This window comes from Salvelinus sp. IW2-2015, linkage group LG27 (genome assembly GCF_002910315.2).
Source record: "Salvelinus sp. IW2-2015 linkage group LG27, ASM291031v2, whole genome shotgun sequence".
NCBI classification, from domain to species: Eukaryota; Metazoa; Chordata; class Actinopteri; order Salmoniformes; family Salmonidae; genus Salvelinus; species Salvelinus sp. IW2-2015.
This window is the reverse complement of record NC_036867.1, coordinates 24,358,662-24,371,476: the sequence shown is the minus strand read 5'-3', so window position 1 is coordinate 24,371,476 and position 12,815 is coordinate 24,358,662. Positions and strand designations below refer to the sequence as shown.

Genomic DNA, 12,815 nt, shown 5'->3' with positions numbered 1-12,815 from the left:
GACATGTCTTGAGGGGTATGCATGGGTGTCCGAGCTGTGTGCCAGTAGTTTAGACAGACAGCTCGGTGCATTCAACATGTCAATACCTCTCAAAAATAAAAGTAGTGATGAAGTCAATCTCTCCTCCACTTTGAGCCAGGAGAGATTGACATGCATATTATTAATATTAGCTCTCTGTGTACATCAAAGGTCCAGCRGTGCTGCCCTGTTCTGAGCCAATTGCAATTTTCCAAAGTCCTGTTTTGTGGCACCTGACCACACGAATGAACAGTAGTCAAGGTGTGACAAAATAGGGCCTGTAGGACCTGCCTTGTTGATACTGTTGTTAAGAAGGCAGAGCATCGCTTTATTATAGACAGACTTCTCCCCATTTTAGCTACTACTGCATCAATATGTTTTGACCATGACAGTTTATAATTTAGTGTTACTCCAAGCAGTTTAGTCATCTCAACTTGCTCAATTTCCACATTATTTATTACAAGATTTAGTTGATGTTTAGGGTTTAGTGAGTGTTTTGTTCCAATGATTGCCATTTTCACAATTAATTGTTGAGTTTCCTCATTCCTTGAATTCCTTAATTTTCTGAATTGATCTAATTCTTCACTTTCTCCATTTCAGAAGTTTCTGCAATTTCTTGATTCTTTGCACTCATTTGTAATAATGTACACACTGTTAATTCCTTTTTTTTTAACAATATTTCTCCACTGAGATCGCCTAATTTCAATGGGTTGAATGACAGTTTTTAATTTAACCACCAGAGGGCAGTGTCGCTATTTTGGAATCCAATAGGCTTGCAATTTGGCAGCTCCTGAACACTGTACCTGCTAGCAGTGCTTTTTTTTAAATAACAGACGATTTACATAATTATTTTGAGTTTCATTACTCACGCAACATTCTTCACCTCAAGCAATGTCAGTTTAAGAAGCTTAATCACCTCGTCACCACTGTAATATTTGTGTTGTGGAGAAAATGACCAGGCAGAAGATGGGAGTACAGTTTTGTGTCATTTAGTCAAAAATTATCGTGCTCTTCAGCCCAATAGTGCGCATGCACATGTGCATTTCCTATTAGGTGTGGTAACATAACACCACCGTAATACATTACTGCTTAGTAACAGCAAAGTAACTAATATAAACAGATATAGATCACAGATACTACAATTACATTTCTAAGTACTAGGACACGATCCAACTACTTATAGAAATTTGAGAAATAGAGCATTTGTTCAAACATAGTGCTATTTCTGCCTCCTGCGTTTCAGAAGCGACTAGGCTCGGTCATTATTAATTTCTCGAGCGAGGAGACAGGGCCAGCCGATTTGAAATTGAGTAAATATTAGCTTGACTAGCGATAATTATCTCTCTGTCTCTCGTGTTTCCAAGCGAGTAGACCAACAGTGTATTTATTTGTTTACCGCGCTTTCCGGTAAAACATTTCAGAAATAATGCAGAGAAATGGTTTGAACGTAATACGTAATACGTTATTAGTAAAACCATTCCCTTGCTGAAGGGGATCCTATGTCATGTTTGAAAGTGTACAAAAGTAGGATTAGCTTGCACGAGATGCTAAGCTAACAAACGGAAAGCAGACATTTTGTTTTTCCTGTTTCATGTTGAAATTCCTCCGTCTTGCGTGACGGAAGTCCTGCCTTTTGTACTTCCGTTTGATCAGTGAGCCCCTCGGGGTGAAGAATCGCCAGTACACTTCTTTAAAAATACATATTTAAGTGACACCCAAATGTGGATCACGTTAAACAAGTGGTTACTTATGATATCCAGCCAGTCTCAACTGATTAGGATATCGATGTCTCATTCAATGTAAGTACGAGGTAAAATTGCCAGATGTACCTTATCATATCGATGTACCTTATAATATCCAAATGGATGGGTTTCTACAAATGAGACAATTTAAACTTTCCCACATTAACCTTGATACAGCAACGCTCTCAGGTTAATTAAAGTTTAATTCCCAAATAGCCTATACAGGTATGATTTATCATTAACATTGATTAATCAGTCAAATTTGCTTTTGCAAAGCACATTCAGGACTACCCAGTACTGAAGGAAGTCCGGCCTTCGCAGAAATCCCATGTGGCTTCGGCTTTATGGATAAGTGAACTTAGTGGTGAAAATACCATAACATTTGCTCTACTAGTTACACTTATGATAATCCAGACAATCTCAATTGATTGGATATCATTGTCTCATTCAATATAATACGTTTAAGTGTTGAGCATACCTTTTCAGGTTCTTCCAATTAAATGAGACATTTTAAACTTTCCCATATTAACCTAGATGAACCAACTTCTCAGGTTAATTAAAGATGAATTCCCAGGTACCCATATAGGTATGATTAATCATTATCACTGATTAATCAAGTCAATTTGCTTTTGCAAATTCATTCACGTCTAACTCCCACATTACTGATACAGTACTGATGGTTCATTAACGTCTARAAATAGATTCAAATTGTCTTTGCCGCTTCCAACGTATTCCAAAACCAAACTTTGGAAAAAGAGGAACATATTTTTCTCTCCTCTCAAATGTTCTAATAATGTGCAAGCTATCAGAGGGAGTAGTTCCCATTCCCCCGCTAATTAGTGAAKGCTCKCCCATAAAAGGATTGATCTCTGACCTCAGCAGCGATACCAACCCTAACTATACTATTAGCGGAAAAACAGTAGAAATCGCGACAAACGCTTTCCAAAAATCAACCTTCGGGCGCAGTCCTTGTAAAGGTTCTCTCCAGTTTAGCCCTGATGTCTTGGCATCCAAGACTGGCATCGGTCCAATAACACAGTGCACAGCACGGGCAAGTCACGGTAGACATAAAGGGACATGTGGAGAGAACCGGGAAACTGATGACAAATGCAGAGATTCTGCTAGCTATGGAACTGTGTTTGAAAACTGAACAATTAAATGTAATTGCAAAAACTTATGACGACGAATGTGCACAAACTCTTCACCAAAATCGTCTTCTACAGGAACAAAATCMTATTCTACAGGAACAACTCGATTAAGCCAAAACTAAATATGACGATGTCCACGCCAAACTAGATAAATCTGAAGAGTTATCTTCAAACAGGAGCGCACAAGTTGATAACATGCATGCAGTTTCGTTGAACGTTACTTAAAGTAACAATTTTCTACTTCAAATGCTACAGACCAAAGACGATCAGTTAATGAACACAATGACTAAGTTGGATGAAAGGTCAGCAGAACTCATTGAAGTCGCTGACCAAATGAATGATGAGAGAACTCAGGTGATGAAGATGGAAATATTGATTTCTAAGCAAGTGGAGGAAAACTAATCTCTGAATCTCTCGCTCCGTACTCAATATGTCACGAATCCCGCTTCCTGAGTCTGTTTTTGCCTGTGTTCTGTCCTGGAGTGTTTTTCCGGTGTCCTGGAACGCACCCTGTCTGGTTGCCGGGCGACGTAGCTAGTTGGGAGATCTCTGATTACCCGCACCTGTATCCCATCAGCTATCTGCACACCTGGTCCTGATCATCACCCCTCCACTTCATAAGCTCTGACCTGACATCCATTCCCTGCCGGATCGTTAGCCATGAACAGTATGTTGTGCCAGCGTATCAGCCTCCAGTTTGATAGTTTGTTTTGTACGTCTTGCTTGCCTTGAACTTACCTCTGTTTTTTCTGTCTACAGTCATTCACCCGGAACACTCATCCCATCCCTACCTGGTCGTCGGTGACTTCAGTTACTTCCTTGGATCTGCTTACTCAATTCCATCAACTCACCTCCGCTGCCCGCTCCGCTACTTGGATTTTTCTATCACTACATTTACACTTGTAAATAAATACTCACCTTCGTCTTACTCTCCTTGTCCTGGTCTGCTTCTGGGTTCTACTTTAGAGAATCGTGACACAATACCTCTATCTGCAAACAATGACAGATACGTTTGAGATCGAAAGGAGCAAGTGCGACACTCACGTATCCAAAATCGGTACTCTAAGTGCTTAAAAGTGGACTGCAATGCAGCAGAATACCACTCTTAGGTACAATCTGGTGGAATTCCAGAACGGTCACACGCTACAGCGTGACTACCCAACCAAGCAACCGGAGTCCAGTACTCAAAGGAGTGAAGATGATAGGTTTCAGAATTTGCCTCCCTCATGTGTCCCTCAGTCTTCTCCTCTTGGCCATTCGGCACTGAGTAATATGGCCCCTCTTCACCAACAAAGCCAAAGATTGGCTTCTCTTCTTGGCCTTTCGGACCCAATTTCCCCACAGGATGAAGCCAACCCTCTCCGCCCGCTTTGCGCGGAACACCTTGACAAACTCGTCAAGAATTTCCCCACCTTTGACCCCGTTCCAGGTCAGCCAAACGATACTGAGACGTTCCTAGCTGACATAGAGGACGCACTGGATGCCTACCCGAATGCTACGGGTTCTGACAGGGTTTACCTGTTGAAGCGAACGTCGAATAGACATGTGAGGAGGTTCATTCGTCTACAACAGCAACACGTGCTTAACGACTACTCTAAACTTGCCACAGCTTTGAAATTAGAATTGAGTGATTCTGCGACTCGCAAACATGATAGATCACTGGCTAACACTGTCAAACAAGCTCGGAATGAACACCCACAAGCATATTATCATAGGTTTCGTTTAGCTTTCTTTGGCCTACTCAATGAAACAGGAATGGAAGAGCTGTTACCATTCAAACAAATGTTTCTGTTGAACATGTATCCCACCTTCATTACCTACTTGGGCCCTACAGCCCACGTTGGCTTGCCTATCTTACAACTCAGAGAGCTTGCAAGCACAGCTTTTGAGGTATCAAAAACTCGCAATGCTAAGAGCCCTGACCACTCAGTTTTGAAGTTTGACCAGGAGTGCTCACTCCAGTTAGAGGGTGCATTATCAGGTATTGGAGTGTTGAGAGATGATGCACAACAACGGTTTCTACCACGAAACCACGAATCCAATAACCTCCGCGTTTGAAAAAACTGTAAAGTATGTCGCCATTGAAATGACTACCGCTACAATCAACCTATTCGCTACATTCCTGCATCCAACCCACAAAAAGTGTCAGAGCACAAGGGTAACAAAGGGTTAAAGGACAATCAAAACGTAGACCAATGTTCTCTAGATGTTACACTACGTGAAGAACTAAAATGAGAAGAATTTGAGAAAAGGGTAAAAGATAAGTCACAAGGATTATAGATGGGGAGGTACGCAGGAACTAACAACCTTAGCAAGGACGTTAAAAATCACATTTCTCCCACTCTCACTCGAGACCCTATCCAGGGCCTGCTTGATCAAGAAACAAGCCCACAGGCTTTATCTATAGACTCTGATGAAAAGGTTGCGAAGAAAAAGGTAAAAAGCTTCTTTAAAGCCAAGCCCACTCAAAATCCAAAAAGTCGACCTGCCTTCACCTCGAACAGAAATGGCACATCTCCACTGACCACACTGTCTACCCTAACGCTAGCTGCAACACAGTCATCCACGAGGGGTATCTGTCAATGCACCCCTTGGGAAAAAAACCTCTTGGTGCAGAATCTGATCCAAGAGATATTACGATATCTCCATACATTTAATAAACATACCAACACACATGCCACTAATAAATAGAACCCTCCAATCAGGAGGAAAGTTATTAGAAGTCATGAACCATGATCACACCGCGTACAACTGGTTCAGTGATTGGACAGTACTTCCGTCATGAGGTTAGCTCCTCCGTGGAAAACATAGCTATGAAATAGACTCCTTCATAGCTATCACCGCTACAATGGTGTAAGACACATTGACGTGTAGTAAAACTACTACAGGTCCTCTTAACATATGTCTTGAGGTCGACATCAATTCTTACTGACCTCCAGGCATGGACCTGGAAATGATCTGATGACATCAGCCTCCTTCTGAACAGGTTGCAACCTACCAGGATACTTGGTTCTTTCCCTTGACATGTGTGCTTATGGAAGTATAAACGCACARGTAAAATGGAACATTTAATGAGGATTTATGCTCGGATCACTTCAGGGTCCGAACAAAATACCAGCCTTAGGAAACAGTACTCACCAGCTTCTCCACAGAGGTCCATAGGTCATCCCTGTAGACCGCCCGAAGCTGGTGCCTTACAGCTGTAGACTTATCATGTAGTTATGAACTTAGGATAGTGCCCTAAGCAACACACTGCAAATTAGGAATGCCCTAGATATGACATTAGACAATTCCTTGATAGGGTCATTTTGCCATGATCTTGAACGTATTTAGTCCAATTAGATGATTAAGGTGTGATAACTATATTTTGTGTATCTTGTTTGCTTTCATTCATTTTCCTTTCATTTCCTTTGACACTTAGGAAGAGAGCCATAAACAAGTTCCACATACAACCATCACTTACTGCCATAATGCCGCTCATTTGGGAAGTCATTTTATTATATATTTCGTGAGTATGTGTGCGTTGTTAACATCTGCCTAAGTTACTGCCCAGATCTTCCAGTCTGGACGACCAGACGATGGGTCTGGAACGGCAATCCCAATCTGGACATCCGCTGCCCATCCTTGTGGCGGCCTGTTCCGCTTGCAGAAATCCTACCCGGGTTGACCACCAGAGGGGGGACCGCAACGACGATCACCAACCAGGACATCCCCTGGCCATTCCTGTGGTACTTTGCAGCTTTCAGGATACCTACCAAGGTAAACCACTAGAAGGGGACCGCAACGGCGATCACCAACCGMACATCCACTGCCCATCCTTTTGGTTGACTGCTTCGCATTCAGAGAGTCTATCAAGGTCAACCACCAGTGGGTGTACCACAATGATTATCCATAACCTGGACATCACATGGTCATTAATTTTATGTTGGTTTGCAACTTTCAGAACAATCACAAGATCCAACCCAGCAGAGGGGGACTGTCATGACATGCCCTGTGGGGAGGATCATAGCCACCTCTTCCTCTCTCCACAGTTTTATGACTTAAAGACAGGTCGTAAATTCCTGGAAGGGACCCTCTCCCCCTTTGGACATGCAGTATTGAGGGAAAGAGAGAACAAAGGACTAGACTTGGCCAAACTCCCAAATCCCCATGATTGGTGGAAGAGCGGGATAACATCTCACAGCAAGAACTGGCAAATCTGGTGCAGTCCATAGGGAGGAGATGCACTGCAGTACTTAATGTAGCTGGTGGCCACATCAGATACTGACTGTTACTTTTGATTTTGATCCCCCCCCCCTTTGTTCAGGGACACATTATTTCATTTATGTTGGTCACATGTCTGTGGAACTTGTTCAGTTTATGTCTCAGTTGTTGAATCTTGTTATGTTCATTCAAATATTTACACATGTTAAGTTTGCTGAAAATAAACGCAGTTGACAGTGAGAGGACGTTTCTTTTTTTGCTGAGATTATTTATTGGGTACTTAGTAGCTGAGGCTTCATGGCTTCCCCAACTTGTTAACATCACTTGTGTATATTCAGCCAACACATATACATAACCGGTCAAAAGTTTAGAACACCTACTCATTCAAGGGTTTTTCTTTATTTTACTATTTTCTACATTGTAGAAAAATAGTGAAGACATCAAAACTTGGAAATAACACATATGGAATCATGTATTAACCAAAAAAAGTTAAACAAATCAAAATATATTTAATATTTCAGATTCTTCAAATAGCCACCCTTTGCCTTGATGACAGCTTTGCAKACGCTTGGCATTCTCTCAACCAACTTCATTAGGTAGTCACCTGCAATGCATTTCAATTAACAGGTGTGCCTTCTTAAAAGTTAATTTGTGGAATTTTTTTCCTTCTTAATGTGTTTGAGCCAATCAGTTGTGTTGGGACAAGGTAGGGGGGTTATATAGAAGATATCCCTATTTGGTAAAAGTCCAAGTCCATATTATGGTAAGAACAGCACAAATAAGCAAAGATAAATGACATTCCGTCATTACTTTAAGACATGAAAGTCAGTCAATATGGAACATTTCAAGAACTTTGAAAGTTTCTTGAAATGGATAAGTTCATTAGAGATACAAGCCTCAAAAAATTGCAGCCCAAATAAATGCTTCACAGAGTTCAAGTAACAGACAAATCTCAACATCAACTGTTCAGAGGAGACTGTGTGAAGCAGGACCTCACGGTCGAATTGCTGCAAAGAAACCACTACTAAAGTACACCAATAAGAAGAAGAGACTTGCTTGGGCCAAGAAACATGAGCAATGGACATTAGACCAGTGGAAATTTCTCCTTTGGTCTGGAGTTTGAGATTTTTGGTTCCAACCGCCGTGTCTTTGTGAGACGCGGTGTGGGTGAACGGATGACCTCCGCATGTATACTTCCCACGTAAAGCATGGAGGAGGAGGTGTTATGGTGTGGGGGTGCTTTGCTGGTGACACTGTCTGTGATTTATTTTGAATTCAAAGCACACTTAACCAGCATGGCTACCACAGCGTTCTGCAGCGATACGCCATCCCATCTGGTTTGGGCTTAGTGGGACTATCATTTGTTTTTCAACCGGACAATGACCCAACACACCTCCAGTCTATGTAAGGGCTATTTGACCAAGAAGGAGAGTGATGGAGTGCTGCATCAGACGACCTGGCCTCCACAATCCCCCGACTTCAACCAAATTGAGATGATTTGGGATGAGTCGAACCTCGGAGTGAAGGAAAAGCAGCCAACAAGTGCTCAGCATATGTGGGAACTCCTTAAAGACTGTTGGAAAAGCATTCCAGGTGAAGCTGGTTGAGAGAATGCCAAGTGTGTGCATGAATGTAGAATGTTAAATAGAATGTATTCCATGTGACTTCCCTACGGTGAAGCATGGTTGTGGCAGCATCATGCTGTTGGGATGTCTTTCAGTGGCAGGGACAGGGAGACTAGTCAAGATCGAGGGAAAGATGAAAGGAGCAAAGTACAGAGAGATCCTTCATAAAAAGCTGCTCCAGAGGACTCAGGACCTCAGACTGGGGCGAAGGTTCACCTTGCAACAGGACAGCGACCCTAAGCACACAACGCAGGAGTGGCTTCGGGACTAGTCTCTGAATGTCCTTGAGTGGCCCAGCCAGAGCCCGGACTTGAACCCGATCGAGCATCTCTGGAGTGACCTGAAAATGGCTGTGCAGCGATGCTCCCCCTCCAACTTGATAGAGCTAGAGAAGACCTGCAGAGAAGAATGTGACAAATACAAGCGTTCCATGCTTGTAGCGTCATACCCAAGAAGACTCGAGGCTGTAATCTCTGCCAAAAGTGCTTCAACAAAGTACTGAGTAAAGGTAAAGGATCTGAATACCTATGTAAACGTGATATTTCAGTTTTTTTTTTTTTTTTACTTGCAAAAAATTAAATAAAAAACGTTTTGTTTTGTCATTATGGGCTATTGTGTGTAGATTGATGAGGGAAAAAACTATTTTAGAATAAGGCTGTAACTTAACAAAATGTGGAAAAAGTCAAGGGGTTTGAATACTTTTCGAATGCATGGTATGTATATGTATATAAATGTGCCTTATTTAATTTTGGGGATCTTTATTATCCACCTGCACAGTAGGTGGCGGAGTACACATATAATTGTTGTGAAGCCATTATACCAAAGAAGGAGAAGAAGAAGAATGTTTTGGGTATGGTCTTCCCTCCCGAACTTCTGCTACATTAATATAGCTCCGTTAATTTGACAGCGGCTCTGCAAATTCAGCAAAATAGATGTTTGCAGTGCACCGACACCACATCCTTTTTGCAGTTTCTTCCTTCCCTGTTTTGATCCATCACCTATTGCAGTTACAGTAGAGGGGAGGAGCAGTACTTTAGTTTATTTCAGAATTTCACTACTTAATTGTGTTTCTGCTGTGTGCATCTTGGTAGCTGCTTTTTAACTCTGGTCCCATACTGTGAGAGGGGTTGCAGCCAAAATGGGTTACTATTCTTCACCTATCTCCTTCTCAGCCCTGCATGAGTAAATGTGAAGTTGATCCGCACAGAGCACCTGCACAACTGGTGCTTCTAGAAATACATAAAATACCTCATCTCAGCTGTCGACCCTCTAATGTTTTTTTGTTAAAAGCAATCCATTTTTTACTATTATTTTGTCAGAAATGTTGATGCAGCAGGCAGGGGAACAGGGTTTGGTTTTACCACAGAGTTGACTTATGAAGAAATAAATATAGAAATATAAAAGCAGCTAAAGCGAGACGGCTGTAGAATACAGTAGGAAGTAAAACCTGCTAGGTCTCCCGGTGGGTCTCTTAGAGGCAATGCAATGAATACTTTCACAGCTGGAAAACAATACCATAACAAATAATGTTTGAAGGCCTATAGTGACGGGAAGGGGGAGCACTGTGCATGCAACACAGATATAAATAATTAATCATACACAACCATTCAATGAGTGAGGCATCCAGCAGCATCCAGTGAATATGCAGTGGGCCCAACACATCATGCCAAGCTGCTCACCTTTGATCTTGTTTTTACAGCTGAGAAACTATTCAACTGGAAATAAATGTATTTTAATGCACTTAAAAACAGACATGCTTTGCTTTTTCTCCTTCCCTCTTAACTTTCTTGACAGACAGAATTAGTACGGCACAACTCAATTCTGAGAGCACATCAATCACGTTGTGCCATGAGCCATTCAAAAGGCAATTATGAAACTTCCGAAGCACTCAGTCACTAAACGCAGGGCTTCGATTCGAGCTTGACCTTGCTGCAATTTAGCTTGCACAGCTATGCATCAAATAATAGATATAATATGTAGAAAGAGGAGGAAGGGAATCTCTACTATGGTACATAATAGTACATTTTGGTAGACAGAAGGTGCTCTTTGGTAAAAGGGGGTGAATTGGTCATCAAAAGGAAAGGAGGACCAAGGCACTCTTCATATATTAATTAAAATGCCTTTATTTGTATGGCATGTTCAATAGAAACAAAGTCCGACGCGTTTCGGCTGCATGGCCTTTGTCAGGGAGTACTCAGGGAGTACTCCTTGACGAAGGCCATGCAGGCAGTACTCAGGGAGTACTCCCTGACGAAGGCCATGCAGCCGAAACGCGTCGGATTTTTAAAACTTTGTTTCTATTGAACATGCCAGACAAATAAAGGCATTTTAATTAATTATATGAAGAGTGCATTGGTCCTCCTTTCTTTTTAATAGATATAAGATCTTTAACATAATTACGTCTTAATGCATATCAAAGCCAGCCTGTCTAAAGTTGATCTGCAGATCAATTTATCAACACTATGGTGAGAGAGAGAGAAATGGAGAGAATGCGAGAGAGAGAGAGAGATGGAGAGAGAGAGAGAAGAGTGGCATAGGAGGGATGCATACTATGTATGCATGTACTCAACCATGAGGTTGTTTCTTATTAAGCAATTGTGTCATCAGCTGGAGTTCAATTTAACTCCAGTGAAAATATCTACTCAGAGAGGATTTTTATTTAATCATGTTTCTGATACTCTATTGACAATGCAAGATTGAGAAATGTCCAACATCTCAATGATGGCCCCATGTTCAGCTTGTAGGTAGATAGATGCAATGCCATCTTCTCAAGGTGACCTAAAGTCGGTGTGTGTCTGCGTGTGTATGTGCGTGCTGCATTTTATTCCAGTTCATTTAGAAATAGTTTTCCAGAGTAAACCTCATTAAGTCTGAAATAATTGTGTGTGTGTGTTCTCCATGGTGAATATTTGATATTCTGTTTGCCCTTTTGCCAGTGTACAGACCCGAATAATCACTCTCCCCATCTGAGTGGAGGTGGTGGACAGACAAAGTCACCCACCAGGCCAATTACTTTATTCATTATTCATTTATCATAAAGGTCGCGCTCCCCTCTAATATCCTCTAGAATCTGAGCACTGCAATGTCACAACTGTTACAGGTCAATAACCAGGCAGAAAGCTAGATGGAAGCAACACACAATGTAGAGAGGCTGTCTGAAGAAAAAAGGTCACAAAGGTGCAATTACCTACATTATTCTGAGTATTCCGTAACTGCTCTAGTTAGTGGATCTGACAACACCGACAGATTGAATATTCTTCGAGACTGTAATCAGTCTTGCCAACTTTACTAAGCCCAGATCTCTGTATTTGTTTCGAGCATGAAGAAGACCATCACAGGAGGGAGGTGCAACCACTGTTAAACTGTCTCCTTGATTAGCCCTTCTAGGGAAGCCAATTCAACTACCCCGGTATCCCCGTGGTTAGCAGTTTAAATCAGTCTAGGCACTGCATACTCGTTGAGTCTGATAACTCTTCAGAGGCGCTGTTCGGCATGTAAAATGACTTGTAGATCAGTAGGCAGGTTTCCATTGATGCAGGTTTATTCAACAAATGCAATGTCGCCCAGAAAAATCTTTGCGACATAGAAGCAGGATATATAGGACAAATGTTCGAAAGATCAACAACATTTTAATTTGCCAATTATTTCAGATCTACAGGAGAGCAAGTTTCACCATGGCAGGCAATATGTTGGCACATGATAATAATTAGAATATGGCAAATATTTGTAAATTCTTCAATTCTATCCATGCTGGCTTTCGCGGGCTACCTGAGACATTAAACAGATAAGTGGGAGGGCATACTGGCTGTCATCAATTTATTAATGCGCAATTTGCCTAAATGGATAATGGAAACACTTAAACCACTACATTTTTATGCGTTTTCTTTTGGTGTAATTTCATTACGTCCATCTGTTTTTAACGACACAAAATAGTTCAAGAGGGACACACCCTAGCAGGCAATTGTCACATCTATTTTCTATGCAAACTTCCTAAATGTCGACAAAAAAATCACTGGACAAGTCAATGGAAACATAGCTAATGACTGTCAACATGGTTACATGCTAGTGATGGGTGGTTC

At 41.6% G+C, this 12,815-nt stretch overlaps 1 long non-coding RNA gene across 1 annotated transcript; it reads left to right on the top strand.

Annotated features, from left to right (window-relative positions):
• The first annotated feature begins 3,346 nt into the window (after positions 1-3,346).
• LOC139023151 (uncharacterized) lies at positions 3,347-3,836 on the top strand. The gene is made up of 2 exons (XR_011474303.1): positions 3,347-3,575; positions 3,668-3,836. It is a non-coding gene; the product is annotated as an uncharacterized lncRNA (long non-coding RNA).
• The last annotated feature ends 8,979 nt before the right edge of the window (positions 3,837-12,815 follow it).